General features: G+C 42.9%; 1 long non-coding RNA gene across 1 annotated transcript in view; it reads right to left on the bottom strand.

Annotated features, from left to right (window-relative positions):
• LOC120223003 overlaps positions 1 to 14699 on the bottom strand; it is a 45752-nt gene extending 31053 nt beyond the window's left edge. The window contains exon 1 of the long non-coding RNA XR_005526166.1: positions 14484 to 14699. This is a non-coding gene — a long non-coding RNA (uncharacterized LOC120223003). The remainder of the gene's footprint in view (positions 1 to 14483) is intronic.
• Between the last annotated feature and the right edge of the window lie 6195 nt (positions 14700 to 20894).

Raw genomic sequence — 20894 nt, 5'->3', positions numbered from 1 at the left:
TAGTTCAGAAGAGAGAAAATGTACCTCATGAATTTTAGATTTAAGCAATGAGATTTCTAGACAGAACTTGAAATTGTCCGCTGCTAAAGACAGAACTGACCAGTTTGCAAGCTGAATTTAGAGGGGGTATAGAGGGTACAGAACAAGATAGGATGGAAAATAAAACTTGCTCATTTTAATGACTCAAACCAGCAAAAAAATCAAACCCAAGACACTGCCAGAAAAATGTAAGCTTAGAGTAAACCACTAATCAAGACTGTGGTTATAAGGCCCTTTGTCAAGACCTTGGAAAGAATGAAGGCAGTAATTAGTACTCTCTCTCGGCTGGACAATAGGGCTATTAGGGACCTGAAAGATGCCACCCCATTGCAGCCTCAATGCCAAAAGTAGCTGAGAGTAAGTCTAGAGAGCCAGGCATGTCTCAGAAAGAATTCATCAAATAGAGGGGATTTCAATCAGATCTAATGCAATCCCATGAAAAACTTTAAAGGGATTGTAAAGGCAAAAGTGCCACGAGCTTGGATCAAAGGGTTTTGAATTAAAATTGTTCAAAAATTTCAAAGGCTTCTGGGCTCCCAGTTCTTCACAGGCAAGTCCCCAGTGCTTCACGTGCACATTATCCTATGTCCTCTTCGGAAGCAGCTAAGGAGGGTGATGGGAAAGGAAGAGTGTCCCAGAGGGCAGAGCCATGGAGAACAGTGGAGTGATGAGCTACTACCATGAGTGCTGCCAACTCCACAGTGTGGAAAATGGGAATATGTGCACAAGGGGATTTCAGAATCACCAAAGACTGGTGCCTTCCAATCTTTCCCCACTTTAAATGGCAATGTTTCTCCTGTTCCTGTTTCATCATTGTATGTTAGGTGTGTGGGAGGCAGATAAATTGTGTTTTTAGTTCATAGGTCTTTGGATCAAGAAGAGCCACATTTGAACCTGATGTTGGTCACAAGTTCCTAAACTTAGAGCAATAATGACATGTAGATTCTGGAGATCTTTGTCAGGGTATGAGTATATCTTGCATGTGAACCCTTACAGTCAGATACTGAACTGGGGTATACTGATTGCAAAACTGGCCCCAATTTTCTACCCATTCTTGTATCAAATGTGGACTATGCAGCTCCATTCATTGAGAGATGGAATCTATTTGTCAAACCCATGAACCCTTGTTGGCTGTATGATTTGTTTTAGCCAACATACTATGGTGGAAGCAATGGTTTGCTAGCTCCAAATCTAGGGCTCAAGAGACCTTTTGTGCTTTCTCTCTCTCTCTCTCTCTCGATTTTCTGCTTTAGCTATGAGAACAAGCCTGAACTGGCCTGTTGAAGGTTAAGAGACTATCTGGAGAAGAGCCATGTCATCCCTATTTACAGCTGATTTCCTAGCTGGTCACAGATGTGGCAACATGCTTAGCTAACCAAGATCATATGAACTCACTCCAGATTAGCAGACCTCCCCACGGGAAATAGAAGATGGTTGTTATTTTATTTTATACCACTAAGTTTTGGGATGGTCTGTTATGCAGCAATAACCAACTGATACACTCGTACATAGCAGTCCAGAGGTCAGTAGTCCACAGGTGGCATATGGCTCTGCTATCTTCAACATATGGTTTCTGTCATGGAGTTCAAGTAAGTTCTTCCACTCACCAATATTATTGATCTAGAGGGAAGAAGCAGGCCCCAAGGTAGGAGGGGTGTGTGTGTGTGGGGTGTGTGTGTGTGTGTGGGTGTGTGCTTGCCTAATAAGTTTTTTAAAAGGGCAAACTCCAAAAGTTGCATAGATCACTTTCACTCCCAATTTATTGCAAAGAGGTTAGGAAATATAGCCTTTAGCCAGGGAGCCATGTGCCCTGACATAGTTGATGGTAATAAGTAGGAATGGTATTCTATTATCCAAAGGAGAAAAAAGGAAAGTGATCTTATGTGAGTAATCAAATATGAATCAAGAGCTTGTGGCATTTAATGAACAAAACAACTTTATTGATGGCAATGAATGACATGATCACTTGAGTGACTCAATTTCTATAAGACTTCATGAAAGAAAACATATTAGACTTAAAATCTAGAAATGTGAGTTCAAACCCTGTCTCTGCTCTCTGTGTACACTTAAGTGAATTATTTTACCTTTCTAAGTCATATTTCCCTGACTTATTGAAAGGAAAAGCTTTTCCTAGGCCTCAGATACAGTAACTGGATCAGCGTGGGAGCTTGATGAGTGTCAGTTGGAAATGAACAGCCATAAAGAGTCTGTACTTTACAGAGTAGGGTGTATCCCTCCACCCAAAGATGATTTGTAAAACCCTTAGATCTTGGCTGGAATGATCATTATACATTTTTGTGCAGGTTTTGCATTTCACTTGATAAGGAATCAAGTATGGTTTTGGTCATGATATATCCATCCCCAAACTTTCTTCTCAAAGAGCAAGAAATATTCATAGGTCCTTTACACATAAAGTCAGACTACCTAGGGGAGTAGTGATGGCACCCACCAACACAACTGTGAGTCAAAACAAGTCTTCCTGATGTGTGGCCCCACTCCCTGACCTCTTTATAGGAAGTCTGATGCTGAGCTTCTAAAAAGTGTTCCCACTGAGGCCAACTAATTTATTCCCACCAGAGGATTGTCACAACGCTAGGACTTCTAGATCTCTCCCCTCGGAGTGGAGGTCCTGGGAAAACCAGTCTGACAGACATTTTCTAAATACTCAAAGCCACCATCAAAGGTCCCTGATGTTCCTTGTGACACGTTGTTGACTCTACCTAGCCAAGGTGAAGGTGTGTCACCCCAACAAGGAGAGAGCATGCCAAGGAAGTGGATACTGTGAGGAAATAACTAAGGCTGGGACAGTTGAAGAACTCTTGTGTTGTTACCACGGCAACTCCCATTGTGTTCCTTCACCAGTTGTGTCTCTGCTCTACCTTTGTTTGGCTGAGTGGGTAGAGCTCTTCTTTCCATGGTTCCATTACCCTCCTGTGCTCCCATCCTCAGTACTCTGTCCTGGCTCTTGGAGCAGCACCCATGTCCATGCCAAGTCTCCACCAGTGCCACTCTCTTCCCTCATCCCTTTCCTCTGGGTGCCTCTGTACCTTGGCTCAGAGCTGCTTTCACTACTTGGATGCCTCCTTCTCCTACTCCTGCTGGCAAAATTGCACTCAGATTTAAGATGAAAGTCAACTGTCTTCACCGGCTCCTCCCTCTGTGCTTCATCACCTCTGCTCTAATATATGTCAAGACATATGTCATTTTTCTGCTTCTGTTTCAACCTCTACCCCACATAAGGCAGGAACTTTTCATATTTTTAAAAATTTTCTCTCCAGAGCTTAGCAGCACGTCTTAGATTGAGGATCTTGTCCAAGTTCACAAAACGACTGAAACAGAGTCTAGTTCAGGATTTCTTGCTAAGTCGTAACCTTGCTAATCTCATCCTTCCACGCTGGCTCTCAACACCAGTAGGCACATTGCTTCCTAAAGATGCATACCTTTCTTCATTTCCGCCCCACCAGCTAGCTATCTGTGCCGCAGGGAAATCTGCAGGTAGTTTAGTAAAAGGGAAGGTATATATTCATTTAGTACACTTAAAACCTGGCTGAAAAATGAGCTCTTGCCTGTGCCACTGCTCCATATCAAACCTTACTACTGCAACCTGCATCTCCCAGCCATACAGCATCCTGCATCTACCAGCCGTGTGGCATTTTGCAGTTTACTATGTGATTTTCCTTAAGCTCTTCTCATTTGATGAGGAAGCAAATGAGAACAGAATTCTGAAGCCAAATAGGATCTAAAGGCAAGTGACTGGCATCGTGTTAAGGGACTCTAGACTGAGAGGTGTGGTTGGTGTTCAAAAATCTGAGTCTTGGGATGCCTGGGTGGCTCAGTCAGTTAAGCGTCCGACTTCAGCTCAGCTCATGATCTCACAGTTTGTGGGTTCAAGCCCCACATTGTGTTCTGTGCTGACAGCTCAGAGCCTGGAGCCTGCTTCAGATTCTGTCTCCTTCTCTCTCTGCCCCTTCCCCACTCACGCTCTGTCTCTCTCAAAAATAAACAAATTATTAAAACAAAAAGCCTGAGTCTTTGGGGGTGCCTGGGTGGCTCAGTCAGTTGAGCATCCAGCTCTTGATTTCAGCTCGGGTCATGATCCCAGGGTCGTGGGATCAAGCCCTGCATTGGGCTCTGTGCTGAGTGTGGAGCCTGCTTGAGATTCTCTCTCTGTCTCTGTCTCTCTCCCCCTATGCCCATCTCCCTGCTTGCACTCCCCTCCCCTCAAAAAAGAAGTCTGAGTCTTTGGAAAAATATGTGTCATAATTTATGGCCAGTCACATTTCAAACCAGCCTGTATATATAGGTTCCTGCTTTCCTTGCTCTTGGTGTCATGTGGGAGCTAATGTGCTTCCCTACAATAAGCGCTGTGATAAGGGTGCTGATGGGAACATTTGCCCCAGGCTACCTGACCCGGTCTTAGAGGATCAAAGAGGCCTGGGGCCTGAGTCTGAAGGCCCAGCAGTGTTGGCCTAGCAGTGTAGACAGATGTGTGTGTGTGTGTGTGTGTGTATGTGTGTGTATATTTGGGGTTAGCTGGTGGGAGATAAGAATGGGCCAAATCCTAAAGAGCCTTGGGAACCATGCTCATTCATTCATTCGTTCAACAAATATCTATTGTGCTTCTATAACACTGTGCACTGTGACCAATACATGTTATGACAACTGGGTCTTTGTTTTAAGAGCAAGTGGTAGGCAGAATCTGAAATGGCTCCCAAGACTCTCACCCCATCGTCCCCCAGTATGGGCAGAGCCTGGGAATATGAAGGGATAGCACCCTGGTGTGATTGATTATATTACGTTACATGGCAAAAGAGATTTTGCAGATGTGAGTAGGACTGCTAATCAGTTGTCTTTGAATTCATCAAAAGGGACAGTTTCTGAGGTACCTGCATAGTCACATGAGCCCATGGAATCTAGTCTAGAGACCCCAGAGATTTGATACATGAAAAGTGTTCGTGCAAACTTCTCCATTGCTGGCTTTGAATATGGAGGGAACCCTAAATGTAATAGTAGGAGCTGAGAGTGGCTCCCTGCTGGTAGCCAACAAGGGCACAGGGACCTCAGACTTGTCATCCTGAGGAAATAAATCTGTCAACAACTTGTATGGTCTTAGAATGCAACCCCAAGCTTCAGATGAGAATGCTCTTGGTCTTGTGGTATTATGATCAGTCACCAGGCACAGACCAAGCACTCCATGCCCAGACTTCTGACCCTTCGAACTATCAGCTAATAAATACTTGGGTGTTGTTTTAAGCTGCTAAGTTTGTGATAAATTGTTATATAGCAACAGAAAACTGATACAGGACATTTCACCACAAATTCAGATTTGACTAAGGAGAGAGCATCTCCTATGTGCTGGGGCGGTGTTGGGAATGTTCATATATGCTGAATGATTTAATTCTGTCTTTAATCCTTTGAGGACAATGCCACTTTTAGTTGACATCAACTACATACTCCTTCTCCAACCTGAAGCAATTGTGCTGTTTGGATAGTATCTTTAGAACAGCCAGTCTAAATCAAATAACAATTCAGGCCCTCTTGCTGTGGTGGTTGGTGTAGAGAGGGATGTATGGGTCAGGCCTAAGACAGTTAGAACCAATGTTCAGGAGTGAGTGTATAATGTAAGTCAGCCCAGTCAAAGTGAGGTCCAATAATTTTGCTCAATGATTGTGGAAGAGAGATTCTGTACCTTATTCTGGGCACTGGGATATGCAAACTGGGAGGCCTAGAAGTGTTGCTGCCATTTTTTTCTCAAGAGGAAAGCAAACGAGGAAACGCAGAAACAAGAGACACAAAGAGAAATGCATCTGGAACGCTGATCAAACCATGCCTGAAGGTTTTGCCACTCATGGACATTTTAGTAGCTATGAGCTAAGCCATTTCCTCCAGTATGGAGGTCATTTTGAATTGGGTTTTCAGGTATTTGCAAGTACAACTATCCTGATACATTATTATTACTATTGGATAAATGCCAAACGGATTCAAGGAGGCTATTCCCAGAGGTTACAAAGCTAGTTCATGGCACAGTTGAGATTTAAAATCTAATCCTCTAGCCCCAAATTCAGCACTCATTACCTTATACAAAATGTCTCACCCAATTTATCTTTGCCTCATCCTAACTGGTGAAGAATACCTTTACTTCCCTAGAAAAAAGTCACTCCCATCTTAACGACTCTCTCCTTCTCCTCATTGCTAGAAAGAACTGCCCCCCCCGCCCCAGCTTCACACACTGTTTCTACATCTCAATTTTCAGCACCATCCTAAGTCTCAGTCTTTCTGATCACTATTTTATCTATCTATCATCTATCTATCTATCTATCTATCTATCTATCAAGAGTGCAAGTGGGGGAAAGGTCGGGGGGGGAGAGAGAGAGAGAGAGTCCCACCCAAGCAGGCTCCACACCAGTGCAGAGCCCAACACAGAGCTGAGATCTTACAACCCTGAGATCATGACCTGAGTCAAAATCAAGAGTTGGACACTTAACTGAGTGAGCCACCCAGGTGCTCCCCGAAACCACAATTTAAATCCAATAAGGCCAGCATATATCCAAAGAGAACTCTTCCTTTCTTTCACTCACTGTTTTTTCCTTCAACCAGTCAGATCCCAACACCAAGGTATTTGGAAGTAGCACAGACCTTTGTGGTTCCGTTGAGAATGGGGGCAGAAACCAGCACAGCCAGTAAGAAAAAACACCTTGCTTAGTTGTCTCTAAACACCAAAGTAGCCCTCTCAGTCTCTGAGGAAAGTCTCCAGAGGTGGGGAGTGAGTAAACAAAAGAGAAAGTCCAGAAATAAATGAGGAGTCCCACTCTTTAGCAAGAAAATGTTCCATTAATCAGTGTCAAAACACCCCCACCTCCCACAGGTCTGGCATCTTAAAACAATATCAAGTAACCAAATACAAGTTCCTTCCTGTCAGATGAAGGCAATAGTATGAGCAAATTAGCAAATATATCCATCAGTGGTTTAAAAAAAAATCGATGGTTTAGAATTTACCAAAAAATCGGAAAAAGAATGGAACTGGTGGCAGAAAGGCAACGCGTCCCCTACAGGGCTTGATATTTCTGTCATTGAGATTCTGGCACAGCCAGCTTCCTAGCCCTCATCCTCACTTCCTCACCCTGGCGAGTGGGCCTCACCCCTTTTCCAGACCCCACAATGGCTTCATCCTAGTTAGTCTCTGCTCTTAGGAGCTGAGCTGATCAACGTGCATACACGCTTGTGGGGTTGCGTGACTGTTTGGGGACATCCCTTTGTGGTCCTTCTGGGATGTGCTTGGTGCAAGGCGGGCAAGTATTGCTCTGAAGGCTTCTGCTGCTTTATTCTTCTAGAATCCCCCAGCCTGGCGATGGATAGCTGTGCGGCCAAGAGGGAGCCTTCACATGTAAGGGGGCAGGAAGGTCCCGTTTCCTGCTCTGGGAAAAGTGGGTGCAACATGTGGGCTGTATGGAGAACAGTGACAGAACAGAGACAGAATGAGGAAGGGCCCTCCTTGGCTCCTGAGCTGAGTCACAGGTGGACCCGGGGGAGGGGGCTGGGCATTGCTCTCCTTGTCTCTTTCTTTCCTATTTTTTAAGAATTTGATAAAAGTTAAAAGCCGTGTAGGAAATAAAACCCAGCACATTTTCTGGGGATTTACATGTACTTTGGGGGCCCAATTACTCCAAAGGATGCTTTGTCTTAAGAAATCTCACTGTGTTCTGGAGACACAGGCCCACCTGGCATCCCTCTCAATGGACTGCAGCTAAAGGGCATGAACCTGGCACTTCGCATTAGGGCAGCCGAGGTCGCTTTGAACTAACAAAGGGGGCCTTAAATCATGGAATGGAGCATAGCCTCCTTCCGACATCTGGAATTTTAATGAGGTAGGGTCAGGCAGGCAGAGCCGGAACGCATGCTTTAGGACTCATGGCAAAGCTTTTTTGGAAGCATCTTGGTTGATTTTCTAAGCACACAGAAGGCACTTACTAAGGGTTTTTGAGAATTAATTTGTTTTGTGGAGTAACCGAGACCTTTAGCAATAGCCATTGAAGTGTCTCCTCCTCTGTGGATTTGGGAAATACACTAAACATGTCCCCCCTTTTTTGCTTAATCATCTCATTTATGCCTTTATTTAAGCCCAGTGTAAGTTTCAGGTAAGCACAGGGCTCTCAGAGGCTGCCTGGTCTCCTCAGCTTCCTGGCTGCTGCCACAGGTAGAGGGGAAACCACAGCCCAGAATCGTTAGCCACTCACACACCTCTCTTCTGAGCCCACTTGCTTTCCTTGAAGCTCATTCTGTCAGGGGAGACAAACTGTAAGCGAGCCACTTGCCCTGACCCATCCCCAATGCACCATGATGGAAGGGCAAGAAGGACTATTAAGAACCTATGTTTCCCCCTCTCTTTTTTTTATTTTTTAATTTTTTTTAATTTTTTTTATTTTTTTAAATATTTTATTTATTTCTAGGAGAGAGAGAGACAGTGTGAGCAGGGGAGCGTCAGAGAGAGAGGGAGTCACAGACTGAAACAGGCTCCAGGCTCTGAGCTGGCAGTCAGCACAGAGCCCGACGCGGGGCTTGAACCCACGAACCGCGAGATCATGACCTAAGCGAAAGTCGGACGCTTAACCGACTAAGCCACCCAGGCACCCCCCCCCTCTTTTTTTTAAATGCTTATTTTTATTTTTGAAAGAGCGCAAGTGGGGGAAGGGCAGAGAAAGGGGGGACAGAGGATCTGAAACAGGCTCCATGGTGACAGTAGCAAGCCTGATGTGGGGCTCAAACTCACAAACTATGAGATCACAACCTGAGCCAAAGATGGACACTCAACCAACTGAGCCACCCAGGCGCCCCCACTTTCCCCTCCGGAATTCCAGCTCTCACTGTGAAATGCCCCATCCTCCCAAAGTCAGTCCTCTCCTCTGTCTCTCATCTGTGTCCCAGACACTGCATGCAGTAAACTGCTTCCACAACGGGAATACCCAGAAAGGGGCTGTGCTTATTTTCCCCTTACGGAACCTCGTCTTTGCTCAGAGCACACTATTCTCTGCCCTGCAGCCCAGCTGGCTCACCCACACTGTGAGATTGCTCATCCTTAAGGAGACGAGGGGGAGAGATATGGGGGTTAGAGGGGCAAGGGGCAGCCCACCCCCTGGTGTGGGCTCCAGGAGTGGGGAGAGTCTCGGAGGGGCAGGTGCAGGAAATGCTGGAGCATCTTTCTGGCGTCCCTCCCCATGGCCCCATCCCTGGTTCGACAGGGCGTGTCATCTAAGTGGCAGCCTGCACAACCTTGTTTCCTAGGTATGAGTCAGGACAGGCATTCCCCTCCTCCTGAATGGGTTCTGGGCTCTGGGGAACTTACAGTCCCTTCAGCAAGAACCTCATCCATTGCAACAGTGATGATTCAAAGCTTAGGTAAATTCAAAACCATAAATGCCTGAAAATAACTCTGGAACATGCCTCCTTCAAGGCTTTCATTTGGCAGATGAGGAAATTGAGGCCAAGAGTGGTTGGGCAAGAAAATGCACTTGCAATATTTCATACAACCATTCACCTGACATTCACAGGCTTTTCAACCCGAGGCTCAGTTGCTGCATCTAGGTCTTTCCATTAAAAAAAAAAAATCATAATGAACAGATTTGCTGAGATGACTGAGGGTCTAGGTAGAGCAGTATAAAAAATTATCTAGCACAGATAGGAGCTGGGCCCAGGAGGGGAGACGTCTGTCTCTCTACCACAGATAAAATGTGGTGGACAAAAGCAGATTATAATTGAGAGCATGTTAACAAGGGCAGCCAATTAAGCTAATTCTTGCTTTAGACACTCTCTGTCTGCCAGTGGAGTTTATCATATCATTTGTATGATTAAACCAAAATCAATGTCCTGGGCGGTTGCTGTGAATGTAGATATTTTTCAAATGGAAATGATAGCTCTTTACATGCGAGTAGGAAATGAATAAGCAGGGAAGACTGGTTCCTTCCGACAAGGACAATGCAGGTTACTATGGCCCTTTGGGAGCCAGTGAAATTTCTAGATGAGTAAAACGAGTTCTAATGTACCAGTTAAATATTTTTTAAAAATTGTTTAGTATTTATTTTTGAGAGAGAGACACAGAGTGTGAGCAGGGGAGGGCCGAGAGAGAGGGAGACACAGAATCCAAAGCAGGCTCCAGGCTCTGAGCTGTCAGCAGAGTCAGACAGAGGGCTCGAACTTATGAACCACGAGATCATGACCTGAGGCGAAGTTGGATGCTTAACCAACTGAGCCACCCAGGTGCCCCTGTACCAGTTCAATGTTAAAAACAAGTTTTAAAAAATGCTTGTAGCATAGTTAATAGAACAGTCTGATCAAGAACGCAGAGGCTCCCAGGAGATGTCCCGCGTCCCAAAGATGGCGCCAACATCACACCATCGCCCCTCCAACATCAGCATGGTACATTCTCCTTGCTCCCACACAGATGGTTCATATTTCTCTTCTCACTCTATATACAAATGTTTGCCTGGCTCCAGACTTTTCTAACTTCTCATTTTCCCAGTAAGAATCTAGTGCAAGATAAGTCATCAGAAGTATAGAGGAAGTTGGTTCTCACTGTCCATCCGCTTGGCAAGCTGCTTGGGGTAGTTGGGCTTCTCCAAGGCAGGGGTGTGACCTTCCAGACATGCTCTGGGGAGCCTGAGGCTTCCATCCTTCACCAGCTTGGGCGGGAAGAGGGGCACAGCTGGAGCTCAGCCCTGAGCCTCTGCCTCCAGCTGCACACCCTCACTGGTGGGGACCGACTGTCCTCCTGACTAGGTTTACATTCTCACTCTCTCCAAAGGCCACCCTAAATTTTTCAGTAATACTGATTTTACAAATGCAAGCATTCAAATATAATCTGAAGAAACAAAGGAGGCTTGAATGCTTTTGAGGGAGCATGTTAGGAGGTCTCTAGGCTAACCTTGATGCCAGTCACTTACCTAAGTATCAACATATGTTCAGTACCTGCCCTGTACCCAGCACTGTGCATAGAAGCCTGTGGATAGGAGGGTTCCCTGCTTCCTAAGAGTTTGAAATCTAGTGGTGAAGACAGACAAGCATGCACTTCTAGCATATGATAATTGCAGTTATAAAGAATAAAAGACATTATAGGGACACAGAGGAAAGACCTTTTGCCTGTTCTGGGTGAGGGAGCACATCAGAAGGAGCTAGAACTGCCCCCAGAATGAGAGAATGGCTAAGAGTTTGGTAGGCAGAGGGAGTGAGTGTGGGCAGAGCAGGTTGCGGAGGGCATTCCCCATGAGGACTCAGCACACGCTAACCTGCTGTGGCAAGATGTGCTAGGAAAACACGTGAGTTCTCTGCCCCCTCCCCCTCCCCAGCTGGCTCCTTCCTACTCATCCACAGATTTGAGTTTAGAAAACAATTCCTCTGAGACTCCTTCTCTGACCATCCCCTCCCCACCTGTCGAGAGTTTTGTTAAAAACTGAGATATAGCGGGGCACCTGGGTGGCTTAGTTAGTTAAGCATCATACTCTTGGTTTTGGTTCAGGTCACGATCCCATGGTTCTTGAGACTGAGCCCCACGTTGGGCTCTGTGCTATCAGCATGGAGCCTACTTGGGATTCTCTCTCTCTCTCTCTCTCTCTCTCTCTCTGCCCTTCCTCCACTCGGGTTCTCTCTCAAAATAAATAAACATTAAACAAATGAGATATATGTGACATTAAAACTGTATTAGTTTCAGGTATACAACATAATGATTTCATATGCATATATGTTGCAACATGGTGGTCATAGTAAGTCTGGTTAATATCCATATTATTCAGTTTCAAATTTTTTCCGTGTGATGAGAACTTTTAAGACTACTTTGTTAGTAACTTTTGAATACACAATACAGTGTTGCTAATTACAGTTGCCCCACTGTGCATTACATCCCAAGAATTATAACACAGAGTTTATTCATTTTGATCCCTTCACCATTTTGCCCATAGCCACTCCTGCCTCTGTGCTTTCCATTGTTGTAAGCTGCAAGAAACTGTGTGTCTTATCCACATTGTTAGCCCTAGTGCTGAGCACACTGGCATATGGAACATGGTGTGCAGTAATCTCTCAAGAAATATCTGTTACATGATTAAACCAAAATTTCTATAGAAACTGCATCATATCTGTTTTCCAATAGAAGCAGGAAAAATTTCTGCAATGTGCTCAAGAAGTTAGTGCCTTAATGCAAACTACACTAGCAAGCATTTGTAATTTCCACTACATGAGATCTAGTTGGAAAAACAGGAGCAAGCCCTGTCTCAGTCATTAAGGAGATCCATAACCTTAAAGGCACCTCCCTTCTCTATAACCCATTCTCCTCTCTGCCAAATGAAAGGTTTCAGAATTGTGTTGAAAGCTTGTTCCCATCCTCACTCAAGACTCTCTTCATTTGTTTACTGAAATCCAAGGCAAAACCTACATCCAGAATTTTTAATGCAACTGAAATCATGTTTCATCACTAACACTTTAGGATCTTCTCTTTTGAAAACCCTCCCCCCCTAAAAAAACAGAAGCTTTCTTTTTGCCTTTCAAATAGAAGCTTCCTATTGAGGCCAATTCTCTAAGAGAACTCAGGACTCATTCTCAGAGAGTTACCTGGTATGGCTGAGGGTGTAGAGAGCACAGAAGTGGTAGCGATTACTTGACTGAGAGCAGAGAGACATTTGTGACCATGCCATTCTTTTCCCTGGGGCCTTGGGCATCACAATAGTATAGTACTGAGGGTAGTACAGAGAGTGCAGCCTACTGGCAAACTCTAGACCCAAGGCATATTCAATTCACACAACTCCACTATCACCCAAGGAGTTCAGTTATATTTGACACAAAACAAACGAAACCAGAACACCACTAAATACCTGCAAATGTCTCCCACTTATTGGGAAAAGTGCCATTGCATGTGCGAAAGCTAGAGACATGACCTCTTTAGCTTAGAGCCTATTGATGTTAGTGGTAGATATTTGATATTAGGACTAGATTTGACAGATGGAGACTATTTGTTGAATGGGAAGCATTTGTCTTCTTGGTGAAATTAAGGCACCTGCTGTATTCAGGATTTTGAAGTTCTTATATACACACAGGGTGCCTCTGGAACATGAGATGAAGGTTAGGCTACGTCACCATCAGGACTTGAGACTAACAAGAATGGGTGTTTCCCATCTTCCCTCCCAAAATTACACACCAAACACTAATCTTGATGTGTTGCTAATGAAGCTAGAGCATTTTCTAAATATTAGCCAGTGACTTAGAGTACCTCCCCAAAAGGAAGGTCTTCCCTCAGAAGGGCTTATTTTAGGAAAGATAAACTGTAATGTTGGACACTGAAACATATCTGCTATTAGAGACTAATGCCACAGTGGAGGTTTTAATGACTGGCCAAGAATATTGGAGAGAGATAGAGGAATTGTCAGAAGCTGTTTGTGTGCCACCAGTGCTGTGGAGAGCAGAGGACACTTCCCCTTCTGGTCAGTCTTCCCCTTGGTGAAAATGGGGACACTAACCACCTGTAACTTGAACATCTAATTTCTTTATTCAATTCTATACCCACTGGGCAACATTCTGATATTGATCCAGCTTTTCAAATTAATTTCCATATTGGAAAGAGAACATGCTAACCTGCCAACAAGAACTTTCAAGAACCTCTGAAGGAGATCTAGTTCTCAATGATGAAAACTGACGATTTGTAGTTTTGGTCTGTTACACAACATCTCGGAAGTGGGGCATGAAGGAACCAGGCCCCCACGAGCAGAGAGATTATCCCTGCGTGAGCTGACGGAAGTTTCTGAATCTGGTGGTGATGGCACCAGGAAGCAGGCCTTCTGGGAAGCCGGCCTTGACACACTTCCTCATTGCAACACCAAGCTCCCAGCAGCCATGGGATGAATGGGCCCTTGGCAGGATGTACATTCCAATGTGTTTTCTCTGAGAGGAAGTAGATTTTCCAGAAGATTATCCAAGGGGATGGATGAGAAAGAACCGAACTCCTTATGCATAGGAAAGATGATACCATGATGCTCTCTGTGGGTTATAGGTTTCATCATCTGTAATAAGAGGACCGAGCCACAGCAATCACCATGAAACTCTGTAGATATTTATGCCGGTCCTGCCATGTACAAGGTAGGGTGAGGGATATAGAGCAGAAATCAGGCACAAGTGTATTTCTGGAAACTTTCAGTCTAAGAAAGGAGAGAAGATACTTTGTAGAAAAGAAAGTAGAAACTGGTATGTGCTACAGAAGATATCACTGAAATGCCATTAATAGCTCAGAGGAGGAAATATTATTTGTCAAATTTAGCAAACACTTCTATAGTACTTAGTGTATAGTGGGTAGTATTTTAAGCACTTAATATATATTAGCCCGCTTAATATTCCTAATAATTTATGAGATAGGTAGTATTATCCCTGTTTTACAGATAGGGAAACTAAGGCACAGACATATTAAGAAATCTTACCGTAGCCCTGCTGCCAGGAAGCGGCATAGCTGAGATGTATGCCGTGGAGGTCTGGTCCTGGAAACGTTGCTCTCTCCACCACCCTGGTATCTTACAACTGGCAGCTGGAGAGACCCAAGGGAGATTTCATGAAGGTGAAGATATTTACACATAGCCTTGAAGAGGGTGGGCGGCTTTTGGATATGAAGACATGGAAGGAAGCACATTCCGGACAAAGTAAACAGTGTGAAGGCAGGGAATCTAGCATGCTTGGAACTATTGTTTCCTGGTAAGACAACAATAGTCCTGCAGTCTCAGCACGAGTTCAGGTTCAGAAAGAATGACTTGCCAGAATAAAAGGCCTGAATGAAGGAAAGGGCCAAGTATGAGGGACAAACAATGGTTGAGAAGCTAGCCTTTTGCACTTCAGTTTCCACAATTCCTATTAATTCTCTCTATCCCAATCCTTGGCTGACTAATTGAATTGAAAAGAAGGCCCAGGTTTGATAGAAGCAAACCTACATTGGGGCCATTGTAAGTAATGCAGCCCAAATCATATCCTGTCAAGGCATGGACCAGACGCAAGGTTAACCATTGCCCCAGAACTTCAAGGTTGATATTTCCTGATCTACAGGGAGGGGCAAACAGACCACATTTATTTTTATAGTGGGAACAAAGAAGGTGGCAATTCTGGGAGGCCAAGGATAATGCTCTCCTTCTTTAGAAAAGACCAACCCTATTTCAAAAGTAAGATCTCTTCTCCTGCTACAAGGGCATCTCATGAGGCTGTAAAAGCAATTAAATCATAATGGCATTACTCTTCGTGAGCAATGGGATGGCTCACCAAGCAACAGCACTCAGCACTAGGCTTGAAGAAACGGTGTGATGTTTCCTTTAACTGATTCTTGATTGCTTCATATCCATCTGCTGAATTGGGACCGTGATTAAAAACCAGAAAGCCTAGGGGTGCCTGGGTGGCTCAGTTGATTAAGCATCCGACTTCGGCTCAGGTCATGATCTCACGGTTCGTGGGTTTGAGCCCCGCATCATGTTCTGTGCTGACAGCTCAGAGCCTGGAGCCTCTTTCAGATTTTGTCTCCCTCTCTCTCTCTGCCCCTCTTCTACTTGTGCTCTGTCTCTCTCTGTCTCAAAAATAAATAAAAAACAAAAATAAAATTAAAAAAAAAAACCCAGAAAGTCTGAAGAACACGTACATTGTCCCCCCAAAGCTGAGTGAGGACAAATGAATAAGGCTGCCAAGCTTCTGGACCCTTCTCTTCAAGGGTAATGCACATAGATGCTAAACACCAGACTCTGGCTCAGGCCCACAGGCTCTGGTGAAAGGCTGGGAAGGGGGTCTGGTGGTGCCGCAAGTGGTTCACATTTGAATATAACTCAGTCTAGATGTCAGGTCCGTGGGATTGTCATCTCCATCTCAAGCGGCCTGCCTGGTGAAGAGGAGAGGTTGGGAGCTTTGGCTCTAGAAGGACTTTAGTGCAAATCCTCCCTGTATTCCATACTAGCTGTGCAACCCAGGAGAAGTTATCTAAGTTCAGTGCATCTTGGTATGCCCACAAGGAAAACAGAGATTATAACATTTTACCTAAAAGGATATTTGGGAGAATCAAACGCAGTGCTGCAAAGCCCTGAATGTGGTGCCTGATGGTGTAAATGTTCAGGAAGACTCTCCAATCCCTTGTCTCTCTTCCTTGACAGATTCACCCACATTCTTTTAACACCAGATGTTGTGAGTATGCATATCATATCCACTCCTCATATAGTTCCACAAGAAAGCAACCCACAAAAACAGAGACTCAATCCTTGTAAAGGAGAAAAGACCCGGAACTAAGTGCTAAAAATAAAACTGAAATTGGAGCCCATCAGAGGCGGTTGCCGGAACCTCTGGGAGAGAAAGGCATTAAATTTAAAGGACATCCTAAAGACAAAGGAGAAAAGTATTCAGGTCTCCTGAGCTAAAAATTCTAGTGTTACCTGTCTGCTGAAGACACTGGCCCACAGGATGTCCCCATGTGGACCCTGAACTTGCTGACCCCTTCATCAAGCACCAGCGAAGGAGATGGATGGGTTGCCTGATTCAGCAGGAGAGGACCTGGCTCTTGACAACACACATCCTAACAAACACCTAAGAAGTTGGGGCTGGTTGCAAGTGGGAAGAGGCAGTCCGAGGCAGCATCTTCTATCAGTTTCTCAAAGGACTGCTTGCACCATCCCAAACAGAACTTCTGTGCACCCTCAGAGAATGAAGCATGAGTGTGGCGGCTGGTATGCAGTAGAACCTCCCTACCAGTCACCTTGCCCCTCCCTCCCTCCTCCAACCACCTGGCCCTGTGCACCGTGAGAAAGTTCTGGAGCTGGGGCCAGGACCACAGGTCAGCATCCCAAGGCAACCAAAGCCTCCTTCTCAAAACTGGCAGAACCTTAGTGGGAGAGGGAGGTTGCTGGCCACCTCTTTGCGTTTGAGATGTTGCCCAGATGTTTGGTACCCCAGTATTCTCCTAGCATGCTGATTACAAAGTTGCCAACGTTAAGGCTGCTGTTTTCCCATGAGCTGCTGGAGCCGGGAAGGTTCTGATCAGTCACCGAGTTGTTTATTCATACCCAAGGTTAGGACTCCTGAGCTATAATTCTTTCAAGATTACATCCCGTCCTTCCTACTACCTAATGAGAAATGCTAGGAAGGCAGCATGGTTCAGGTGAAATCATGACTTCATTGTTTTTCTGGTTTAGGAAACAGTGCAAATGAAAGTAAAGACAAGCCTGGTTAGGTCTTAGGTGACACTTGGGTGACAAACACATTTCAAGGGTACAAGGGAATAAAATGTACTGAAGGGTAAGTCGAACTTAAAATTAGCTGAAGTGCATAAGCCTGGGAATGAAAACAGCAAGTATAAGACCTGAAAGAAATAATAAAATATTAGCCTCAGAAAAATGACAACTATAAAATCAACACTTTGATTTTCTACTGGCTGTGATCAATTGGTGTCAGAGGCAAGATGTCTATATTCCTGAGTTTGAGGACCAGGAAAAACTTATAGTGAATGGTTAAGTGTGTCTAAAATAACAACTTTTCTCATAGAATGAAAATAATTCGTATTTACTGTTTAAAATTTGGAAAACACAGAAAATAAAAGCACCATGGAGAAAATTAAAATCATTCTGAATTCTATAATACGGAGTTGTTAGAATTTTAGTCCTTTTCTCTCTGCTGCCTCAAGGTAGATATAGATGTATTTACCTAATTGAGGTTAAATTATGCATTAAGTTATATCGCTTGAATTTTTCAATTAATATGCCATTAATAATTTTGCACGGTGTTAAAAATTATATGTGAGTACATATTCAAGTTGAAAATAACTGCCTTTTCCAATTTAAAAAATAATGCATGCTTTTTTGGACTCAATTTAAAAATAAAAACATGTATAATAAATTAAAGTAAAAATTATGCCATAATCAATTGGCACTTGACAGTGGCATTCCAGATAGGGAGAAGGACAGTATATTCAGTTAATGATGTTAGAGCAACTAGCTATTCACCTGGGAGTTTTTAAAATTAAATCTTTATCTCACACCATCAACACAAAGAAATACCAGATATATTATTCGAGTGCTGGATACGAAAGGCAAAACCATAAAAACTATTAGAGGAACACAGAGAGAGGGACCTATTTTTCCGATCTGGCAAAAGAGAAGTTCTTAAATATATAACAAAAAATCAATAACCAGAATCTATGTTGTTAAAGATCTTATAAATCTTGGACTAAAAGACAAGCAACCCAAGAAGAAAATGAACAAAGAACAGAAACATGGATTTCTCAGAATAAAAGAAAAATGTCTGATAGTTCAAAGAGCTCTATCTTGCCAGTTATCAGAGAAATGCAAATTAAAACAATATAAAGATATATTTTCCTCCCTGTCAAACCAGCAACACATTAAAAGATCAGTAATATGATTCAAGGTTGACAAGAAAGTAGAGAAATGGCATTCATACTTAATCTTAGTGGTGGAGCAAGTTAGTGTCACCTTTGGGAAAGACAGTTCGGTAGAAACTATCAATATTTAAAATATGTACATTCTTTCATCTGGAAAATTCATTTCAAAACATTTATCCCAAGAAAACACACAGTGGTTACAAAGGCACCCAAATTTGCTATCTCATTGCAACCCTGTAGTTCGAGACAGCAAAAGGGTGGACCCAACCTAAAAGCCCATCAGCGGAGGAGTGACCCAAAAAGCCAGCCATACTAGGTAACACATGCCTATTATAGATTGTTGCATAGCATCTAAAAAAGAACAAGGAAGAATCCTATGTAGTGATGTGGAAAACGCTTCAATATACACTGTTAAATGAAAAAGCAAATCGCAGAACAGTGTATACAGACTAGTTCCCTTTTGTTTAAAAAGTACACACCAATAAAACTGTTTCTGTCCATATGTGTGTGTATGTTTGGGCAAGTCTGGAAACAGACACACAAAACTGATAAGGGTGATCTCTGGGAATAAAGGCAGGATTTAGTGAGATGGGAGGAAGACAGAATGAAAAGGAAATTTTTCTTTTTATCTGTATCATTTTTTCCATATTGTTGGGAGTTTATACCCTGAGAATGTATTCATATATCATTTTGTGTTTATGGATATGTAGCTTGGGAGGAAGGAGTTGGGGAGGAGGGAGAGACAGCATCCATCACATGGGGCCAACCACTGCCGGCCTTTGGATGAACTATCTTTCCAAACGTTTCTCTCTAACACATATACATACAGAAATAGAGATACAAAACATACAGAAGGAGAATTCATTTACTCATTTGTTCTTTCAACAAGCATTTCTGAATGTCTACAAGATTCTCAGCATAGCCGTAAACTTGAATTCCCTGATCTTATGTTAGTAAGGGCAACAGATAATAAGCAAACAAAAAGTATAATATTTTAATATTTTAAAAATATAATAATATAATTTAATATTTTAATAACATATAATATATATTCCATAAAGAAAATAAGTGAATGTTCTTACTATACATGCAACCAATGTAATCTATCCAATGATATGGGAGTCTTTCCCTAGTGCTCAATACAGATCCACAACAAAATTTGTAATGGCTGTGCATTTGTGTTATAGATGAACCATGGTTTATTTAAACAACTGGCCATTAAATGAACACTTGAGTTGTTTTTCTCCCATGAGCATCTTTGGGCACTTGTTATTATCACCTTCAGATAATTCCTAAAAGTGGAATTGTTGGATGTTTCAGTGGTAGAAAGAAAAAAAAAGAATTTCTTAGTTTCAAAAGTGCTTCCAAGGACAAATTCCTTTTATCTAATCACATGGTCCTTACCTGCAAGTCCCTAAAGCGTCTTGTGTCTCCATCATTCAGAAGAGGTACAGAGGTACAGCAATTTCATCAGTCTATTTCAGCAGGTGTAACAGTGACGGCACACAGTGGAGGTTATGGCCTGTCACCCTGGGTTGGCCCTGTGGCAAGACCAGATGTTTTTTTTCTTTTGCGATGGAACTGGGCATTAAGAAGGTTAATCATGGCTCTTAAGGAAAGTGCCCAGGCATTTGTGGGCTGAGATACAAGTAAACCATCAATCCTCAAAATGTCAAGTGCACTGATAAAATTCATAAAACTTTGCACCGAAATTCAAACTGCTAAACTAGTACAAAGTTGCATCACCTCACTTATAATTTAGGACCCACAGGTACAACTAATTTAAGCTATTATCTGATGGTCAATAGAAAAAAAAATCTTACGAGGTGGTTTTTGCTTGAATGGCCCAAGGATTTCAAGGAGGATTTTCATGAATACTAATATATTAATAGTAAACACTCATATTGATGTAAATTAAGCATGTGCCATTCATCATTTTAATTGCTTCATAGATATTAATTTATTAAATCCCCATGATGATCTTAATATCTTCAACTGACAGACAATAACAGTAAAATAGAGAGATTATATAAATCGTATCACACAGCAGGTATGGGACAGAACCAGGATTAGAATCCGCATAGTGTTATGCTAAATCCCACATGCTTAATCCCTGCTTTGTGCTGCCTCTCAACATGTTGGGTCAAAAGGAGATGTGCAGATTTTTACATTTTTATTCATTTTGCCAACTGGCCCTTCAGAAAGATTTTATCAGTTTAAAAACTCACAAAAGTTACCTGTGAGAGTCTGTTTTCCTAAACCCTCTTCAACATTGAGTACCGTGTTATTGTTTAATCTTTGCCAATCTGATAGAGTTAAAAAAAAAAGGCATATATTTTATTAGCATTCTCTATAAGAAAAACAAACACTTTTTCAAAGGTTTATTTGCTTTCTTTTTATTTCTTGGATTGCCTCTTCATATATTCTATTTTTTATTTCACTGTTCATATTTTCTTAATTGATATGGATATTGTTAACCTGT

The sequence above is a fragment of the Hyaena hyaena genome, unplaced genomic scaffold, assembly GCF_003009895.1.
Source record: "Hyaena hyaena isolate Hyena2069 unplaced genomic scaffold, ASM300989v1 scaffold_17, whole genome shotgun sequence".
Lineage (NCBI taxonomy): Eukaryota > Metazoa > Chordata > Mammalia > Carnivora > Hyaenidae > Hyaena > Hyaena hyaena.
The sequence above is the reverse complement of the archived record's forward strand: the minus strand, read 5'-3'. Positions and strand labels throughout refer to the sequence as shown.